Source organism: Dromaius novaehollandiae, chromosome 1 (assembly GCF_036370855.1).
Source record: "Dromaius novaehollandiae isolate bDroNov1 chromosome 1, bDroNov1.hap1, whole genome shotgun sequence".
Taxonomy (NCBI): domain Eukaryota; kingdom Metazoa; phylum Chordata; class Aves; order Casuariiformes; family Dromaiidae; genus Dromaius; species Dromaius novaehollandiae.
In genome coordinates this window covers 172948017-172968604 of record NC_088098.1, presented here as the reverse complement: position 1 = coordinate 172968604, position 20588 = coordinate 172948017, and the positions used below count along the sequence as shown (strand labels likewise).

The window sequence follows — 20588 nt, the reverse complement described above, 5'->3', positions numbered from 1 at the left end:
TGTAATATATAATCAAATCTTTTCAATAATCTTTATTGTCATTACTATTACTATCATTATTATTTTCACTGTTTTAATGTTGGGAACCACATCGTGGACCAGCGTTCCTTTGTGTATTTTGCATTTTACTGAATAGCCAGGAAAAAAAGTTGGACTCTGTAGAAAAAGTATACAATCGTAGTATAACACAAAAGACAACTAGAAAGAACATCTAGTTAGTTGTAGAGCACAAGGAAAATAAAGCACTGTTTAGAGCAGGCATAATTTTACAAATCAGTAATGCCTGTTGAAAGTATTTTGCAGAACTTAAGCAGACTACTGACCATAATTTTTCTTCTTAGCAAAATTCCATTTTGTATGTACTTCTGAAATAGCCAGTTAATGAATTAATGATATTGTTCAGAAATCAAGTAAGTTTCATAGTGATTTCAAGTAAAACCTTCTCTTAGGAGTAGTATTAAACTGGTCACTAGACCTATTATCTTGCTGAGTTCTTTAAACTAAAAGGTTAGTGGTGTGTACCATTAAATTTACAGACCTAGCATACAGTAAAATTAAGGACTAAGATCCATTTCTAATTTAGAATTTAGAGGTGAAAGAAATCTAAATTAAAGACTGTCTCAAAATGAACGTTTAATTAATTGGGTGTACTAAAATTAACTATATATTAAATTTAAAAAATCTTAAAAATAGTTCTGCAATAAAATGTTTAACTGATGGATTGCAACCTTATGTTAGAACATTTATTTCAGTGGCTAACATTCGATCAGTCTTACTGTGTTTAAATCCCAGCTCAATCTCAGTCCCAGACTTGGATGTTTGTCCATGCTGTATTCAGCAGAGATACAAGCCTTTACCTCTTAAAGCTATACCTAAATATAGGATGAGACACTTCAGACCTGAGTGCCGCAGTGCGTACCCTTCAGTTCTCAAGCCTTTAGGTACAGTTCAAATGCCAAATTTAAGCACAGTTGTTCTAAACAATACCTAGGAACATTACTTAATAATGGGCTTTAAGACCATAAGTACACTGAGACATTGTGTTGAATCTAGCGCTGCGTATGTACAGAAGGAGAACTGTAGTCTTAAAGGTTGAAAACAGACACACCTGTCTTTTATACAACAACGTTATAAGTCAGATCTCATTACAACTGTGTCCTCGGCTGTCCTTAATCTGAGGAGATTTGAAGGATCATTTTCCATATACACCTTTGCACATATTAAGACACAGGGTGCCCTAATCGCCAAATATAGATTGGTCCAGCCAGGGCCAGAGTTTCACCTTTCTCTCCTGAGTCAGAGCCATGGTACATTCAGGAATGCATTTGCAGGGAACAAAAAGAGAGAAAGGAAGGAGCATAACTGTATCTCCCAGCATTTAGGAAATCCAGTTTAGACTGATGCTAGTCACTCCTGCCCTGACTGCTACTCTTAGTTTTGGATATAAAGCCTGCACCATATATGTATATAATCTTTAAGTAAGTTTAAGTATGTAGGTAGACACACATACATATCTATAAAGACCTACTGAATTACAGTCTGCCTTCAATATTCCATGTAAACTTTACTCTTAAGTGATCATTGTAACCTGGCCCCAAATTTTCAAATAAATTACATTGCTCTGTGAAAAACATAACGCTTCTTTCAAACAAAACTCAGGGCAGGCTGTATGCTCCAGTTTATTCTGGAGGTGGAAACTGTGCTTAAAAGGAGTCTGTTACAAAGCTAGTTTGGTGTGTGGTACTGTTGCAAACCCACACCTGAAGCTCTGCTCCAGTCGACACTCAGTCATGTACTGACTGTCTGCACATGGCTGAGAATTTCTCCTAAGGGAGATAAACAGGGCAAGATTGTGGTTATGATCACATTGTGGTTGAAGGCTTGTTTTAGGGCCAGGTGCTAATGCAAATGCTTATGCAGAGTTTTAAAGATCATGACTGTAGTTTAGCAGTTTTCTAGTCATTGTGTTTTAGCTGCTCTTCCCATTTTATTCATCATTTTAAAAATACAGAGGATTATTGTAGAAATCTCTTACATTTTACTTTGTTTATCCCTTAAGTGTGATTCTCATCTCCATTCAATTATTTTTGAATAAATGAACTTAATTATGCTAGTTGGAATTACTCAAATGTGAGAAAGTAAGCAGTACCTTTTTGCATATAATCATAAAAAATAGATTTCATTGACCTACAAGATTAGAAATCGTGGATATATGGCCTGTGAGTGGAATCTGAATCCCATAATTAAAAGCCTAACCTCTCCATACTCTAGATAAGGACAGGTTGGCAACTAAGAAAAGTAGTGCCAAAATCCCCTTTATTGATTGAGGTGCCACTATCCCATAAGAATTGCTAAGGAATGGGGCTTCTGTGGCAGCCTGCCTCTTTCTTGAGCTTAATAACCTGTATTATATACAGGTTATTATATAACCAGCAACAGAAGTGCTTCTTGTCTGTCTGCCACATCTTCTCTTGAGCATGGTTACCTGCTCATATTTGATGGCCTCATTTCAAAGTGCAGAGGTGGTGCACTTCATCTCTGTGGCTAACTCGTCAGGCTGCAAAAGATGGGGGCTAAGTTCTCTTCCCATCCACATCTCTCACCTTACAAGAGCACTTTTCTGTCTGGTCTGAAGCTGGACCACAGTAAAATAAGACACAAAAAGTTCACACAGCCAGGAGGAGAAGGAGCAAGGAGCTGATCTCTATGAGTGTGGTTATTATGGGAGGAGGAACACGGTTTCGCTGAAACATGCTACCCCTGAGGAGCTATCAAAGGCAGACTCTTCCTTCTCCTCCTTCTCATGTTTTAAAAGAAAAGTAACTGTAACTAACTTTTTGGTGGGAATCCAATCCTATCATTTTGTGTTCTGTGTGATGGATCCCATTTTAAGCACCTCCTTGAATCTAATCTTAAATTAATTGGAGTAAAGTGGACACTTTTCCCAAGAAGACATGAGAAAGTAACTATACTAAATATGCAGAAATTCCCAGAACACTTTTTGAAATTATTTTCCTATATACTAGACTAAAAGTGTTGAGCAGTGGAGGCAGCAACATCATATTGTTTCTTCATTGCTGTGTACATCAGTATTTTCCTCTGATCTTATTGTAAGGCTGGTTTATTAACATTGATACTTGTACCAATGTTAATAAAGTATTTCCACAATGTCAGTCATAAGATTCCAAGTAAAATCTCATCTTAGGTGTGCTTCCTGTGGGGGTTACCTTATTTTCACGTCAATGTAACTACAGAGCTGGTCATTTACATACATAGTAAGTTAATGCTCCTATATCAAGAGTCTGCCATTTAAATTGATATAAGCACAGCCCTTTACTGCATGAGTAAATCCACTGAAAGTTAATGGAGTAACACATTATAAATGCCAACACAATTATGTCCTTGTCCAAACAAGTTACCTTTGTCAAGGGACCAAATATCAGAAAACACCAAAGCAAAAGTCATGAGAATATGAATAAGTAGGTGCAATTTCATTATTAGGCCTACAATAATGACTTCTTAAGTCAAGAGATCCCAATTAATCAGTGATAACTATTGCCCACATTTTTCATAGTTTTGCATTCACCCAGTTATTGTCCTTGAAAATAAAAGAAACTGATGATGAGCAGCTGTTATATGTGATCTCTGAAGACAAGCATCTTGAGGATTTGGGAAGCTGCTGTTACAGTAACAAGAACAGTTTATTTGATGCTATGCCTTCTTAGCACTTTTTGTCATTCTCTCCTGAGTGACTTTTAATTGTGCTATTTCCTCTGTATTCCAGGAATGAAGAAATGAGGACAATAGTAATTCACTTACCTTTTGGCCTTTGCCATACTCTGTAATTGCCTTAAGTAGCAGGGCTTTCAAGTTCTGACCTCAGAAGGATCCAGGCAGTCTATGTGAATGGTGTGGAAAGGCTCATAATCTTGTGATCCCACTATCCCAGACATCTATTGAGGTCTCTGAAAGAAAAGAGATAGTTTGTTATTTGAGCCACTATTATTTATTGTAATGGAAACTTTTCTGTGAATGAAATAATAATAAAAGTGAAGTGACATCTTTCCTGTAAGACGTTTCTAGGAGACATGCTTCCAGGGCTGGTACCCAGCTATATTACCTGGATGCATGCAAATTTGGAGGCTCTTTTGCAGATATTAATTGCAAATATCAGCTGTCGTGACATAAGATACATTTAGAGTCTGAAAATAAACTAACTGTGATCCAAAGTGGCCTATGTGACAGTTACTGTAATGGAAATGGAAGTGGATAAACAGCAAACTCATAGATGAGCTGTTGTAAAATTGTGACCTTCTGGTCTTCCTTTATTTCCTTATAATCCCTCACTCACTGCCTTTATGCTGTGATACTGGGCTCTCTTATTTATATTAATGTTAATTAACACAGCCTTCTTAATAATCAGCCTATCTTTGTTAAAACGAGAAGGTTGTACACAGAAAGAGATGTTGTATACAGGTGAGGACTGAGCAGAAAATGTTGTAGCAATTTGCTGAACACGGAGGCTTATTGAGGATGCAGTCCTGAATAATACACACTAGCTTTGCTCTTCCTCCTTTAGTGTGTGTAGAGAAGCCATGAATGATTCATGGTCTCCCAGCTGAGCAGGGCTTCAAAGGGGCTGGTTGTGATTGGGTGTCCTGGGTGAATTGCCGCGCTGCAGAAACGCCGGCACCCCCACCACTGGAGGGGTGAGGAAGCACTTTCATCTGGGCCTCCAAAGTGTTTCGGGTCACAGTTCACCAGGAGATAACGATGTAGATGTACATTCAGAATTAGCTGCAGAGATACCTGTGTAGTGCGGTGTGGAAAAGTGAGCCAGTTAGATCCCTAGTGGATGCTGTGAATCAATTACTATATTCTGAATACAAGGTTGGCTGCAGGGGATAAACAGATGTCAGAGAATTTTTCCCTAATAAGACCATAGTAATAGAAGAGCACTGTCAGCTTCGTTTTACATTAAAAATCTCATTTCCTCTTTATATGACCAATTTTATTAGGCCTCTAAACAAAGATATTTTATGTAACTGATAGCTGTATAATGAGAATAGTATCATTAAATTTATTTTTTTCTTTTTTAACAAAGACTGAAAGAAAAAAGTTGAAATGAATCTCACTAAAGTTGGAAAGAAGGTGTGTAATTTAGATGGCTGGCTGATCTTTTTTTCTTTCCTTTCCAGTAAAAGGGAATACTGAATGGCTAACAGCAGCCTTTTATGCTGAATCATAATCACCTGTCTTCCAGAGCAAAATATTCTTAGAACCAAAGTTGATGATTAACTTGCCCTGTCCTCTGCACTTTCTGCATATTCTGTCGGAGCGTGGAATACAGCGCTATGGTCAGAAACAAGAAACAGTTCACTTTTCAGTTAATAAAACTCAAAGCAGATCACACACTTGCAGACAGTGCCATACGCTCACTATTTTTCATAACCTTACAAAAATCCAAATATCAGGATAAAAGAGCATAGTATGTCTTTTCTGTAGATTTTGAGAGTAAAAGTGATCAACAATTAGCAATAAGCCAGTATCTATTATCTGACCTTCTCAAATAGACCATTATTACAAACATTTGCAAATACTGAAACACTAGAATACAGGGATAACTGTGGATATACTGTGTTCACAAATTGTCCACATGCTCTGTATGGCAAATGTTTTTCTTTTTTGATGGTAAGTAAGAGCTGACGCTGAGATTTTTTTAATTATGCTACTACCATGAAGGCAATGTAGCTCCATGCGGCAGAAATCAGAGTGGAATTTGGCCTTGCACTTTAAATCTTGGTTTTCAACAAATGCTTTTTAGTATAATGGTTAAACTCACAGGCATATCTCAAATGAAATCTTAATTCTGAACACTTGACAATAAAGAAAATAAAAGGAAATTGCAGAGACCAATCCGAATATTTTTGAAAAACTTGTCTAAATTCTGAGAAGCTTTATCAAGTTAAGTTTGTATGCAACAAATACTCAGTGAATTCAATTCAGTGGAATTTGGGTAAATAAGGCATGAACAAAACCTGAAATTTTGTTCTCTGAAATTAATTAAAGCAATACAGACAAAGACATGATCTAAAACTGTACTGCTGAATTATCAAAAATTAGCTTTTGCTCTCTCCCCAAGTTTGACATATATTTGGCAGCTAAAATTCACAAGTGTCTCTGGAGACAACCACATATTGGTAGTTTGTCCCCGTTCAAGGGGTAACATAATGTCTGAATCCATAACCTCTCTACATTGAGACCTAAACTGTTCTCCAATTTGAACTTTCCTGGGATTTGACTTCATTGGAAACTTGGAAAAAACAGTGGTAACAAGAATAGTAAAACTTTTTCTCAAAACTTGGCTGTCCCTAGGGTTTCTTTTCAGGAGCAGATCTGCCCTGAATCCTATTCAGTGTGCCAGTACTTCCCCGAAGGTGAGGATTACAACCTTCCAGAGCTGTCGCTGGGCTCTTTCATTCACCAACTTTCCTCTGAAATACAACACTGCTCACTGCAATACAGTATTCACAGGGAACAGAGGGAAGGTGAGAGACAGAAACTTCTTGCAGAATGATATTCTTTCCCTTCCCATTCCTTTAAAGTGAGGAGAGTGCAATTTTAGTAACCTCAACGTATTATCGATACTGATCCACTATCTAGCATTGTTCTTATTCTGTAAGTTCCTATCTCTGTGTTACAGCTCAGTGCTAGGAAGGAAACTAACCCCTGACTTAGCTTTCGAAACCATTCTGTTAACATGTCTTTAATGGAAAGATCTGTTGTTCCTCTTAATCTGGGACAAACAGGGGAGGTCTATGTTCACATTCACATTTTGCCTTCAAGACAAGCCATGGTGTTTATTGCTGATGTGGCATAAGCTTAGGCATCCAGGATATTCAAGATGATCATAAAATAAAGTATTGAATTGTCATGGATGAGATATTTTCAAAAGAATTGTGTGACACAGACACTTCAAAACTGTGGACAAGGAAATATGCTAAGCAGCTGCATAAATTTTCTAGATAAAAAGGCTGATGTCTGTATAGTCACTAGTCGCTCTTGATTTTGAACTCCTGGTTCTTTATGTATCCCAACCTCTGTCAGATCTGCAGGATTTTTATTGTCAAAATTCCACTAGGGCTGTAGAAAACCAACCTTAATACTCGAGGAATTTGCTGCCCATAGAATGATTAAAAAGCACTAAGGCCTTAGTTGCTGTGTGCTGACTTTGAGTTTAATTGTCCTTTAATCTTGTGTGATTTCAGTCCTTTTTCATTAACCCCTCCCCCCCACACACACATACTTTGCACGTCTGTATAAACCAGTGTAGCATCTTTCACTTCAATGATATTGTGCTGAGGTGTAACAGCTGAGGGCTGAACACAAAGAAACTCCAGAATTTCCAGTATTCAGTAGCAGGGCCATGACTCTGTGGGAGTGTTGTCTCTCACTAGCGACAACTTGCCCAATAATATCACCAGCCCAGGGGAGTCCAGTGTACAATAGTATTTTGAACGGTTAAATAAAAAATAAAATCACAAAGAGAAGCAAATAACCACAACAATAATGTGGATGCTTCAGGGGCACTCATATTCAAGGGAGCTTACTAGGAAAAAAGGCCTACATGTTTCTGAATAGTGCTTTCTGCAGTATTAGGCTCGCTCCCCTTCAGTTCTCCCACAATACTTTTCTCAAATTTTCTCATGGACTTTATTCAGATTCTGTTGAATAAGCAGATTAAGGAACAGGCAGAAGAGAGTAACCAAAAGGATCTGGCAGACTCCATTTATAGGATCCAAAAAAGGCGAAGGAAGGGCTCAGAGTCAATAGGTGTGATATACATATTTGCATAGCATACCAGAAAGCAGCGCCACGTGATAGAGAGGTGAGAGGAGAACAAATGAACAAAAATCTTTCCTTTTAATGATGAGATTGACTGAAGTCATTTAACTTTCTGTATTATAAACCTTGTCAGTATTGTCTGTTGGCCCATATGCTCTTATACACACTCTTTGTAGTTTAGCTGTGAAGATCTAATGATATAAGAAAAGAAAGTCTTCTAAGACTTTATAAGAAAGAAGTTACATCTAGAATCAGAAAAATGCATATGAATTTGGGTATATGTGCATTTTCTGAAGTCTGCAAAGCTGACACATTCAGTGGTGTACTTATTTCAGATAAGTTGTATGCTTATCTAGAAGGATTCTTCCCTGGGCACCCCATGTAGAAATATGTTCAGGTCCCAAGACTGTAGTTTGAAAAGAAAGTCTTTTCTTTTATGATGAATTAACATGGCATTACCTGGAGAAGACTGAAATGATAACTGGTTTTCAACATAAAAGCACAATAACATCAACTCCTACATGTTTTAGAAGCATTGCTTATTTGAACCATCCCTATCCTTCCGATGTGCCAATTTAAGTGAGTAAATGAGGTTTACAGTCTCCTATTGATTTGTTTATATACAGACATCAAGAAGAACTCTGAGAATGGAGTTCTAAAAACTCTGGACATTGTATGAAATTCTCTCTGGTATAACATATTTGAGTACACACCTAAATTTGCTACTCATTTTCCCTCTTCCCCACCTCCTTTTTTTTGACAGACATAAACTCCTGGCTGCTCCAGTAAGACACGTTCCAGGTATGTGACTACTAAGTCTAGGATTAAAAAAAAAAAGAAAGAAAGAAAGGGGAATTGCAGCTCCAAACACAACTGGCATTTGATTAGTTTCTATCTTTGCTAACAGGTTTGAACCATAGGTCAGATACTCACTTGATATCAATCAGAAAACCTTCTTTAGACTTAAAAAGAGGAATGAAGGAATGCATATTTAGCCCAACTGAAAATCTAAATACAGGCCCTATACAAAATGAATCAGAAGGGAGACCAAACTATGATTTTACTGAGATCAAGGGGAAGCTTCTGACTCCTTTTTAGAGACAGAATTTGCAGTGCATGCTGTAGGGAATAAAATACGTGGGTTTAATTATCAACAACAGGCCTAAGGACACAATCAGATTAAATTTAAACATGTAAGAAACAAAATAAATATAGATATAAGAAGATGGGAATGGATACAAATCAATCTCGAGGGAGGTGAGGAGGAAAGGGATTAATGATTAAAATGTATATACTACTTGTTCATTCTTAGAGTCCTACCTGTGAGCATGGCAAGTATGTGTTCCTTAGACTTTACCACACTGTGTCAGAGTTTCATGAGGGATTAAAAAATAATTTAATAAATGAGTAGTTCCTCCTCAGAAATAGTGGCCTATCAACTCTTTGGGTTTGTTATGAAACTTAAATACACTATTCCTATAGTCTCCATTTTGCATTGTCTGCAGAAATACATAGTATGTGCCTTAAAAAAAAAAGTATTTCTTCTCCATTTTAAATAGATCTATTTTGGATAAAATTAGTGCCATCTGATCTGGTTTATTATAGAGCTTCTAGATATGTCCACATAGTCAAATGTAAGAGAGAGAAGGGGTCAAGCAGGAGTCAAGTTTTGAAATCCTACTTAGATCTATCATGGTTTGGGATTTTTGTGGATCCATGACTGCACCAAGTTAATTTCAGTGTGAGATACAACACAGGATTATGCCCTAGAGCATTTTCTTTTTCTTGTGCCTCTCTACTTTTTGGATGCTGTGGATTTCCCTCCTCATCTCTCCACTCTCTCTTATCTTAATTTTACTGCTTGCCTCAGCTCTTGCTCACCTATTAACAAACTATAAATGCTGTAATATGGCTTTGTGTATCTGCCCTAAGAAATCCTAAATACCTGATTTTGTTTTACTTTTTTCCCCTCTTATTATTATTATTTTGCTCTGGATGTTTTCTATCATAATGTCAACCTCTTCCTCCATAGCCTGCTTTACTCTGGTGGGCTATCACAAAAGGCAGTGCCAGATTTAGGGGCATCCTATGACCTTAATGATCCTAATCTAAGAACTGCCAGGTCTTTCAATATCTCCTTTTCCTGGGTATTATGAAGTTGTCAGCTGCAAGGATGAAGCTTTCCCACAACTGCAACAAAAGGAGAAACAGAACTTGCAAGGAGTGGGGGGAAAGGATGATCTTAAGGGATGTCCCCTGGGAAGGAGAGAGGAATACAGCTTATAGTAGGGACTTCATGATACGTAAATGTTGATCTGAGAGGCTCTGAGTGAGATACTGTGCTAATAAGTCCAATGAAAAATTTAGAATATGACGGATCAACTGTAATTAACTACATTGGAATTGGGTCAGAACACAAAATATCTCTTGTACAAAAGATAGTGCAGGATCCTCATTTTGTAGGGTTTTGATTTTAGCCAATAGGTAACAGAGAGCACCCTATGCAGATTAAAGTGCATAGGGCGTAAAATCTATGCCAGCAAGGCCAGAATCAGTCTCAGAGAACCTCTGCAAATAGGTTTGTGATTTCTCACTGGGTATAGAATCCAAAGGAACTGACAGTTTTATCATTCAAAGAAAAAATGACATGAGAAAGTGAAAACAGAACCCTCTTCATTTTTATTTTGATAAATCCAGGTGTGTCTTTATTAGATAAGAAGGCCTTGATTTAGGTACCTTTCAACTTTAAACATGTGAAATTGCTCCACTGATTTCTTTTAGCATTCAGCAGATTTCTTTGCTGAAACATGGCCTAAATCTATACAAAGTTCTATTGAAACGGTTGGAGGTGATTCTTTTTTCATTTAAGATTCAGATTCTGACCTCAGATGCATAAACCAGTGCTTCTTTACTCTCAATTTTAGTATGTGTACATATATGAGCCTGGCTTTTGCTTTGTATAATTTTAAGATTACGTATAAGTAAGAAATACGTGTCTGATATCTGATGAATCAGTACCTCTGAACAACGCAAATAGCCCACATAACTGAAAAAGCATCTTTTTGCAACTATAAGGTTGCAGTAAAACCTTCGGTTTTATTTTATTTTTACAAATCCTAACATTTGAGATATTCCCCCTGAGGTTTTGTTTTTTTCTCCTTCTGAATATATACATTTTTATATTTGTTTGGTTACTAAGACTGAGGCTTCAGACCAAGGAATAGGAAGTTGCAGCCTTTCGACAGCCATTGCTTTATTCTTCTATCATAAAAAGGATCCTAAGTAAAGAACAGCAGCAGTGACTTGCATCGCTTCTGGGCATTTTTTTGTTCTTGTGATCTAAAGTCCACTTATTGTGTTTTCTGTTATTTGGAGGTCACCAAACTTTGATCACTAGGGGGTAGTGTGGGGCTTTTCCTTGATCTAAGCTATCACACTCTTCAGCCTGATGTTTTTTGAATGTATATATGAAAAGCTAACTCTAAATATCATATATCTATGCATATATCTATGCATAATGTTCAGAAATTCCTGGATTCTAAAATCATATCACATTACCAATAGAGATTAAATGCATATCATTCTGTTCACTGATTGCTAACGTCACTTTACTCACCAGCAAGAGCCAGGTATCGCAAAAGTCTGTTAGTCCTATTCATTTTCTCTCTTCTCCCACAACACATAAATATACACACGCACAAAAACAGTCATGCATACGCTTATATTTTGGAACCACTGACAATATATTAACAGATTTAGAATACTGCAAAATTGTGACCCTGTATCCCATATTAATATTTAATCAAGTGCTCACCATACATTGCAAGTTAGTCTCAGAAAATTAATTAGCCCAAAAGATGCTTGTCCTTTAAAGGGACTGTAATCCCTTTTGAAAATGTAAATGAGATAATCCTTTGGCGGCTACAAGCAACTGTTCATTTTATTCCAACTGTGAGGTTTTCAGGATGTCGGTAGAAACCTGTCCCATGTCATTTGAGTTTATTGGTTATAAACTCACCATCTAAAGGATCTCATGAAAAAAGCAAGAGAATTTGCTCCTCTTTCTTTCAGAACACTTTTTCCTTTGCTTAAATCTGAACATGACCTAAGAAGGGAATGAAAAAACCCCTTGGGGACCCTTCCTTTTCCATTCTTCTTAATTGATTCCCTTGTTATGAGGAGACTGAAAGGCATTCTTGAGATCAAGGAAGGTCTAAGACTATTTGAACACATTGTGAAGAAGACAATTTGGGAAAGGACAGATTTCAAATATATGGATTTGTTATCCTCCTACCTACCACTCCCTTTCTAAATCAAGATGGCTGCATTTCAGACAGTTATAGATTAGATATTCCTGTTTGTTTCTGATGGAAATGTAGGGCTAGAAATATTTACTTTCCTGGTTACTGTGAAGGATTTTTAGGCCACTACCTCAGCGAATTTCTTACTTAAAAATTGACTTATCTCTGCTTTCAAAATTTGGAGGTTTTCTGATTGATATAACTTCTCCTATCTAAGTATTTTCCTTTGGTGTAAGTGTCTGCTGTGTGGTTTGGTGCCTGAGCAATATGGAACAGATTGTCTGTTTTTTTCTTTCTTTTTTTTTTTTTTTTTTGACTACTGACAGTTGGTGTAAGAGATTATATTATCTCTTTCAACCTAATAAATGCTATTTCATCTTCCTAAAGCCCTTTCCTCTGTATATCCTACTACATAGGCCATGAAGGACATAGACAATAACTAATCCTGTATGTAACCAGCCTCCCCTTGGAGGACTCCACTAACACTTTTCCAGAGTCCAGTCTCAGTATGGACTGATCCTAGTTCCAAAGCTCTCTAAGGACCCATTCCCACAAACCTCTCCAAAATCTGAATATTTTCACTCACAGAAGTAGCTCCATTAAAGTTAGAGCTGTTAATGAGACGATAGACTTGAAGTATAAGAACTCTCATTGGAAAAGTCGATGCATGAAAATTCAGAATAAAAGCATTTGATTTCGAGCTGTGTTGGAAAACTATTTCAATGCATTTTAAATCCATTGCCATGTCTGCCACTTATTATTTTTGTTCTGCTTGTTAACATGGACAGATGATCAGTAATAGCTCAAGGTATACATGTAAGAGAGAAGCCTGGGAGCTTAGATTTTTTATTCCATGGTGTTGAATGAGTTCTAATTTTCAGAAGCACAATGATAGCATATTTAGGTGAGTCTGCATCTGTAATACAGATGTATCTGTAGCAGCCCTAACTCCAGCTCTATGTCTTTTCACTTTGTGAAAGTGAAAAGTGGGAATAAATATGATTTTTTTTTAATAACAAATAATTTATTTTGTCCTGTGCTGCTTTGTTTTACTTCAGTGTGTAAAGACAAAATTGAGTGAGATTCTGCAGCATAATTCTTCTAATTTAAAAGACATATGAAGCATATCTCATTAATAAATCTGTGATAATCTCTAAACACAGATCCCTTTTTTCAGTCTCCCACTGTAAGAATTAGCTTTTCCTATAAATGGTGAAGAAGTAGCTGTGTCTCTCTTATATTTTTCTATTTTGAAAGTATAAGTAAGGACATTAAAAAAGAGTTGATTTAAGGCAAAAGTAATAGCTGGTGACCAGATAAGAATTTTCTACTTTCTGTTCCTCTTCCTCTTCTGGCCCATCACATACTCAAACCCTTCCTCTTGTTCTGGGTAATTTATTTTGTGTCGGCATCAGTTTTACACCCCTCTAATTCACTGACTGCCAGGTTTACAAGATTATGTACAATGGTTTTGTGTGGTGGACAGGGACTCAGTGATCTGAAAATGTCAATTTGGACTTAAACCAATGGCCTAAAGCTACGAGGTTAGTGCAATTTTGTCTGAGCCACAAAGCACTTACAAGTGTTGTCTTCATTAAATGGAATTGTGTTTTCAAAAGACGGGAATATTAGCTGCCTTTTACAGCACTCAACTTTGTGTTTGGCAACAGGGAACCCCCTACCCCCAATACGCTGAGATACAGTGAGAAATTCAGGTTGTGCTACCTTTAGTGGTTTATCTTGTCTAAGCTCTCCAACCCACTTTCCAAAATTGCAGAGGATCTTGATAAAAGGCAGTGAATTTGACACTGTCGTATCAGTGTTCTCCCCAAGGTGTTAAAACATGGGTATAAAATCACTGAAAAGCAATCACCAAGCAGTCAGGTTACAGCTTTGGACAATCAGTGTCTAAATCCATAGAGCAATTTGAGTTACTTACACCCTTTTCCCTCCACCTTTTTGACCTGCTTCCCCTTGTGCTGTGAACAGAAGTGTATTTTTTGCTTTTAGACTTTTGTGAACTGTGTTGCATGGGAAGTTATGTGAGGTCACAGGATGAGAGGTTCACCTCCAAATAACTCCATGCAATCTGATGTGACACACACATTTAAAAAGCACTTCCTGAGCTTTTTTTCAGCAAGAAGAAATACACTCTGGGTAGCACAAACCCCAGACAGTTAATGTCAAATATCGAAACCATCTTCCAGCATATCAGAACATACTTATTCCTGACTTAGAACTCAGTGAAAACTCATCTCTTTTTTTTTCTCAGTTCACCAGCTTTTAGCCTGCCTTAAAACTCTTGTTTCTCTCCTTCTATATTGTCATATTGAACTCTTTTCTCTATTGCCTTTTGTTTAAATTTCAGTGGTATCACTGAGGCTGTATGATACACCAGCCCATAATACACCAGCATATCTGAAAAGATGCTCTTTCATACAGAAAAAAGAAGTCAAAATGGTGAAGCAATCACAGAATCACCAAAGAGATGACATTGGAAGGGACCTCTGCAGATTATCTGGTCCAACCCCTCTGCTCAGGCAGGATCAGCTAGAGCAGGTTGCTCAGGACCTATTCAAGTCAGGTTTTGAATATCTCCAAGGACAGAGACTCCACAACCTCTCTGGGCAGCCTGTTCCAGTGCTGGACAAAGAGTTGTTTTCGTACATACAGGTGGAACTTCCTGTGTTTCAGTTTGTGCCCATTGCATCTTGTCCTGTCACTTGGCACCACTGAAAGAGTCTGGCTCTGTCTTCTTTGCACCCCCACATCAGATATTTACACGCATAAGAACCCCCTGAGCTTTCTATTCTCTAGGCTGAAGAGTCCCATCTCACTCAGCCTGTCCTTATATGTCAGATAATCCAGTGCCCTAATCATCTTCATAACCCTTCTCTGGACTTGCTCCAGCAAAGCTATGTCTCTCTTGAATTGGGGAGCCCAGAACTGGACCCAACACTGCAGGTGTCATCTCACCATTGCTGATTAGAGGAGAAGGATCTTGACCTGCTGGCAATACTCTGCCTAATGCAGCCAGCATGCTGTTGTCCTTATTTGCCACAAGAGCATGTTGCTGGCCCATATTCAACTTGCTGTTCACCTGGACAACAAAGCTGCTTTCCAGCTGACTGGTCCCCAGCTTGTACTGGCACAAGGGGCTGCTTCTCCCTAGGTGAAGGACTTTACACTTCCCTTTGCTGAGCTTCATGAGGTCTCTGTCTATCTCTCCAGCCTGTTGAGCTCCCTCTGAATAGCAGTGCGTTTATCTGGTTTATTAGCCACTCCTCCTAGTTTTGTGTCATCTGCAAACTTGCCTAGAGAATCAAGCTAGAACAAGATCAGATGATTATGAATCCCTGGGATAAGTTTTCAGGCAAGTTACCACAATTTTAATGATTCTAGCAGATACTTTCTCAGAGCTTTGTTAAGAATGAACTTGCCATAATTGACATCATGTGCAGATCCACTTTCTGCAAGGTTGCCATTATATCTCTGAGTGAATTGTCTGACTTGGACCACAGTTTCACATTACTCACAGCTTTGTGAATAATGATCGAAGTGACCCTGCTCCTTGACCCAGGCAGCTTTTTCCAGACCCCATGCCAGCAAGTATCAGTGTATTTCTGTTGTGCCAGCACAGCTGTTCATGAGGATGCTCAAGTAGCCACATTACTAAAGAGTGCAATTTAATTTAGCCTTCCAGAAATGAACTGGAAGTGATGGTGGCTATGCACTGTTCTGTGTCATCAACTCTTTCCAAATTTTCAGTCTTCTGAGCCCATATTGGTATTTATTTGTTATTTGGTACTCTGTGTTTCATGCTTCAAGGTCTCATAAGCATTATACTTTACAGCATGCCATACAAAAAATAGTGCCATGTAACCTGTTTACTTTGATTCCAAATTCTCTAGCTTTCAAAAAAAAAAAAAAAAATAGCTTCTAGCAAATCAGCTCCTCTCAGGATCTGAAGATTTTAAACAATGGACATGTTCCAGCTGCATTTTCTCTCATACAAGGATAGGTATTTTTTGGAACTAACACAAGCAAATGTTACCAGCTCTCAACTGAGATATCAATTATAGTTTAGATATTGAAACTAGTAGCTGCAGAACGAACAAATATATATTGTGTGTGTTAACAGGTACTTTATGTTCCACAGCCTTACAATACGTTTCTTTGAAAATGATCTTCCCATGGGCAACCCAACCTCCATTAGTTTCAATCCATTGTACAGTCAAAATCTCCATCTCCATTTTCAAGTGCCTGAATCCAGGTTCTGTGAAACTTTAAGTATTCGTAAAGAAATATCCTGTCATTTTTACAGTTGTTGAACTAACATCTGTTAAAAGCTGATCACTTTGTTTCTGTTACTGCAATAGCAACAAGCTGTGTTTGTGGTACAAGCCTAGATTCTAACGGAGGTCTTAATTTTCTTGTTGGCTCTTGAACAGCAATTATGCAGGACAGATAGGGAGAAATATTACTGTTCTTTTTAGCTCGTATGAAGAAAAGCAGCAATTTGAATAGAATAAAATATCCAGCAACTAAACTGTTGGAATTTGCTTATGGTCTTTGGTGGAAGTCTGTACAGCTGTTTGAGTATCTGCAGTGATAGGGAAGCTTTTGCAATATATCAGTGGCATAGTCAAAACACCATATTTATAAGATGAGGTTTTGTTTAGCTCATTTACCCCTGCTTCTGAGTTGTCAGCTTTATACATACTCAGCTTGAGAGTGTGTGTGTTTTTCTTTTGCGCTCTAGCCTGCATTTCAAATCACATACATGCAAGAGCCTATTTGGTGTGCATTTTACAATCTTTTAATATATAATTTAGACCTGTTATATACTTCATATACTGCATGATGAATGTATGAAGAAACCAGTATAACTTATGCTTCATCTATTTATGCACTTTCTGCTGTAGATAACATGCAATATGATACAAGAAAACAAGGCCACTCTCTTTCTTATATAGATAAATATTCCCTAAAAATCTCTGAGCTTAGCTTCAGCTCTTCCATTGCAATCTTTATTTAAAACATATATTAACTGTCAGAAAGATCACCAGTTTGCTGACAGCACAGCTATAACTGAGCTTAGAATATAAATTCTTTAACTAACCAAGCAATTGACAATAGGGTTGCAGCAGGGGTGACAGCCTTACAATATCCATGGAGTATTGTGATTCCTTTTACTGGTGTGAAAACAGGTTTTTATTCTTCTAGGTGTATCTGTGCTGCTGGTTTTCTTCTGAGATTTGCTTGAAAACATTGTGGTAAGTGACAGAAGACTGCTGTACGACATATTTTCCTAAAGTGGAACCCATTCTGGTGGCAGAATTGTTCCCTATGGTGTGGGCACTGGATGCAGTCCTTGAAAATACACTGTTGATGAGATCCAGTTTCTCTGGATCTACAGATATTTCAGGTCATACTAATATGGGGCTGACTAAGAGGACAGGGGACTTGAAGGAGACAGGTGCCTCTCTGAGTGGCAGATGGAAGCCACTCACCATATCATGAGGTTTCTCAGATGGCACTAAATGCCTTTGGTTGAACAGCTGAATCCCACCCTATACGATCTGGAACATCTGGTGCTGTGATCCAGATTGAGGCATCTTTGCTGCATGATTGGTGCATAAAGGTATGCTTAAAGAAGGCTCAATGAGAATGCAGTGAAACTCTGTGACTTGTCCTGTCAGAGGAAATCAGACTCAAGATCAAAATAAGAGCATTAGAGACAAGTGATTGTCTCAAAACCTAGTATCCTACATCTTTCAAGGAAAGTGAAAAGGACTTGATGCCCAAAAGAAATTGCCTGGATAAATAAGAATAATTTTCAATAAAAATTCACAGAGAAGAAAAATATCCTGTTAACAGTAACAGAAAATAACAGGTCAGGAATTAGTTTAGAATCATATTAGAATCCTCACTTATACTGTTGTTCAAATACCCTCAACTTATAAGGAATGGCATAAGCCTTGTTGTTGAATTTATGGGACATTGACCAGTTATTCATTTCTTTGGACAAGTGTCCAATTTGTATTTTGAGCTTGGATTTACTTCTTGTTGTTTGTGAGCTGCCTGGTGCCATATGTCACTCATAAATTTCTTCACACAGAGGATGCCTATAGTTAGAAACTTATTGTCTACAATGAAACCTATCATGAACAGATACTCAGAGGGCCAACAAAAATCAATTGCTTAAGGGAAATATGTTATTAATAACATTGGACAACCATGCCATCAATATGTTTCCAAATACTTTGGGACAGTTCTAGAAAATAGAGGCTGCTTAAAAAGGTGGCCTATTTGTATGGAGTTTACTATACACATTTTAACACCTTCCTCGGGAGACCTGTGGGAGGGGGCCTGGTACGGTCCAAAGTGTTTTAGTAATAGTCAGAATGGTTTTGGAATGACTTAGTTCTCATGTATGTATACATGTCTGACAAGAATATCAAGATCAGATACAGAAGGCCTGTGGTGACAGTGGCAGTAACGAAGAAGAAAATACGTCCTCCCCCCTCCCCCCAAAAAAGTGATGACATACAAGTGCATACCTTAGTGAAATTATCTTGTTTGCGAGTATCTGGATGCATAATTCATTTTCCACCTTCTCACAGTTCTGCTCTCTCACAGTATGGGCTAAAACAAAAGGTATAACCAAAATGGGAATATATTAGCAAAGTAAGCTAAGGAATTGAAGATAATGCCCCCAAATCATATTTAGTGTTACCTACTTTAGAATTAATAGTAGCAGGTCTTGCATTAGATATCTAAAGAAATTTGAAAGCACACACTATGTCTACATTAACATTTTGCTTTGGATTGGGAGGCTGATTTTGAAGTGAGTTTCCAGGTCAGCTCAATTTACCATGTTTTGGTTCTCGTCACAAAATGGTCTCAATGACCAAACTGTCCCGATCCAATATCGGGGGGGTTTCGTTACGATCCCAAGGACGAGATTAAGATGCTAAAACCAGTCAAATATCGTACAACCTTTTAACTTTATTTTCCACAAAGTGGGGAGAAAAGGTGGGGAAAGGCGAAGGGGAGGAGAGAGAGAAAAAGAGAGAGAGAGAGAGAGAAAGGGATATCACCACCCGTGGATCCAGCAGCGTCCTGTTGGTCCTCTTCACCCTGGGTGTAAATTTTGGTGAAGCGCGTGCAGTAATTACAACTCGAGCAGGGTCCGACCCCAGGTTTCTGCTGAAAAGTTTGGAGTCAAATCAAGGCAAATTAAATAAATAAATTGTAATGAAACGCGTGCAGTAGTTACAGCTCGAGTTGGGTGCCTCTGAAGAGGGACCCCGAACAAAGAAATCCCTGGGCAGTTATACTTTCCAATCTAAGCTCTCCACCCTTCATGCAGTAGTTTGGACCAATAGTAATATTTAGGTCTGGGGTCTCCTGCTCCTTATTGGGTCCCTAGGTAGGTTGTTTACCGTTGTGGTTTCTGCTGACAGATGCGTTTTCATTCTTTGGGTCTTGCCCTTATCTCTCAAAGCCCTGACAATTTATTACTTCCCCAGCAGTGACGGTAGGTGTTATTTCCCAAGGTCCAGACAAAGGGAATATGATCTGGACCCCACGATAGCCCAGACCCCCCAATCAGCATTGTTTCCGCAGCAAGAGGAGGCCCTGCTCCCCAGGGTCCCAGTGCCCAAGCAGGCCTCACTTCAATGCCTTGACATCCTTCCTCCCAGAGCGTGAAGCATGGGAATGCAAACTGCTGGTAACCCCCTTGTCTTTCCTGCCTGCACCAGCTCTGGGGCCCTTTCTCACTGAACTAGGGAGTGCGGCCTAAGGCTTCAGCAAATTTAGCTACTCATGCTAAGCAAGCTTTATAGAAGTTGTGCTAAGCAGCAGTAATTTACAGTCCAGGTCCCAAAGTCTCTGCCCGATCATGGTCTGGTTCAGCACAGGCTTGGTGTGTCCTGAATGGTCGCAGGGAGACCATTTCGGGGGTCGCAGCAGCTCAGTCCTGTTCCCGCCGGGAACAGATGGCTTGTTCAGGGTTATGGTTTGCTTGCACCTTATGTACCAAGAAATGTTTAAGGCAAAAGTTCACTCATCTGTCCGCCACACAAACTGGATTCAGCTTTGATGAAATTAAACTAGAAGATGTGGTTCAATTAATGCACAACAATCACTTTTGGGCAATCACTGCAGAGAGAGCAGCTCCCTGGGGGCTGGGGTGCTGCCAGGACCCGTCCCACTGCCCTGTGAGGGAACAGGGCAGCAGGGGCAGCTGGGGCAGCCCCAGCCCCGGACATTGGGCACCGCAGTGGGGCTGAGACTAGTTTGAGGCCAGGCCAGGCAGTTGCCCACAGGCTGGGGTCCGGATCAGTGGGGCCCATGGCCAGGTGCGGTCCCAGCTGTGGTGCAGTGGGAGCTGGAGCTTAGGTCAGGCCCAGTGGGAGAGCCCCAAGTGGCCCA

General features: G+C 38.7%; 1 long non-coding RNA gene across 2 annotated transcripts in view; it reads right to left on the bottom strand.

The window, feature by feature from the left end:
* LOC112995735 (uncharacterized) overlaps positions 1-19640 on the bottom strand; it is a 42141-nt gene extending 22501 nt beyond the window's left edge. Inside the window, exons 1-3 of one of the 2 annotated variants that reach the window (XR_003262233.2) lie at positions 19253-19640; positions 18710-18794; positions 3820-3965 (exon numbers count right to left, since the gene is read on the bottom strand). This is a non-coding gene — a long non-coding RNA (uncharacterized LOC112995735). The remainder of the gene's footprint in view (positions 1-3819; positions 3966-18709; positions 18795-19252) is intronic. The other variant, XR_003262234.2, reaches the window with a different exon arrangement.
* Between the last annotated feature and the right edge of the window lie 948 nt (positions 19641-20588).